The sequence below is a fragment of the Rattus norvegicus genome, chromosome 18 (genome assembly GCF_036323735.1).
Source record: "Rattus norvegicus strain BN/NHsdMcwi chromosome 18, GRCr8, whole genome shotgun sequence".
Taxonomy (NCBI): Eukaryota; Metazoa; Chordata; class Mammalia; order Rodentia; family Muridae; genus Rattus; species Rattus norvegicus.
This window is the reverse complement of record NC_086036.1, coordinates 53645050-53646070: the sequence shown is the minus strand read 5'-3', so window position 1 is coordinate 53646070 and position 1021 is coordinate 53645050. Positions and strand designations below refer to the sequence as shown.

At 38.2% G+C, this 1021-nt stretch overlaps 1 pseudogene; it reads right to left on the bottom strand.

The window, feature by feature from the left end:
• Nucleotides 1-805: 805 nt before the first annotated feature.
• LOC120098445 (U6 spliceosomal RNA) lies at nt 806-892 on the bottom strand (annotated as a pseudogene).
• Between the last annotated feature and the right edge of the window lie 129 nt (nt 893-1021).

Below are 1021 nucleotides of genomic sequence, written 5' to 3'. Positions count from 1 at the left end.
TGCTGTCTACTCCTCCTGGGTGTATTTGCTTCTTTTGTTCTAGAGCTTTTAGGTGTGCAGTCAAGCTGCTAGGGTATGTTCTCTCCAGTTTCTTTTTGCAGGCACTCAGCGCTATGAGATTTCCTCTTAGCACTGCTTCCATTGTGTCCCATAAGTTTGGATATGTTGTACCTTCATTTTCATTAAATTCTAAAAAGTCCTTAATTTCTCTCTTTATTTCTTCCTTGACCAGGTTATCATTGAGAGGAGCGTTGTTCAGCTTTCATGTATATGAGGGCTTTCTGTCATTTTGTTGTTTTTTAAGACCAGCCTTAGTCCATGGTGATCTGATAGGATGCATGGGATTATTTCAATCTTCTTGTATCTTTTTGGCCTGTTTTGTGACTGATTATATAGTAAATTTTTGGGAAGTTACCACGAGGTGCTGAGAAGAAGGTATATCTTTTTGCTTTAGGATGAAATGTTCTATAGATGTGTGTTAAATCCATTGGTTCATAACTTCTGTTAGTTTCTCTATGTCTCTGTTTAGTTTCTGTTTCCATGATCTGTCCATTGATGAGAGTGGGGTGTTGAAATCTCCCACTATTATTGTGTGAGGTGCAATGTGTGCTTTAAGCTTTAGTAAGGTTTCTTTTATGTATGTAGGTACCCTTGTATTTGGAGCATAGATATTTAGGATTGAGGGTTCATCTTGGTGGACTTTTCCTTTGAAGAGTATGAAGTGTCCTTCCTTATCTTTTATGATAACTTTCGGTTGTACATCAATTTTATTTGATATTAGAATGTCTACTCTGGCTTGTTTCTTAAAAATATGGAACGCTTTACAAATTTGCCTGCCATCCTTGCACAGGGGCCATGCCGCTCTTCTCTGTACCATTCGCTGCTGAAGCGAGGACACTATACTTTACTTTAAAGGTTTAAGTGAACTAGGTATTTCCCTAAAATATAAACAAACAAAACCCACCAAACACATTCCGGCTTTACGGAACCATTGCGTGCTGAGATCTATCCATAGGTAACC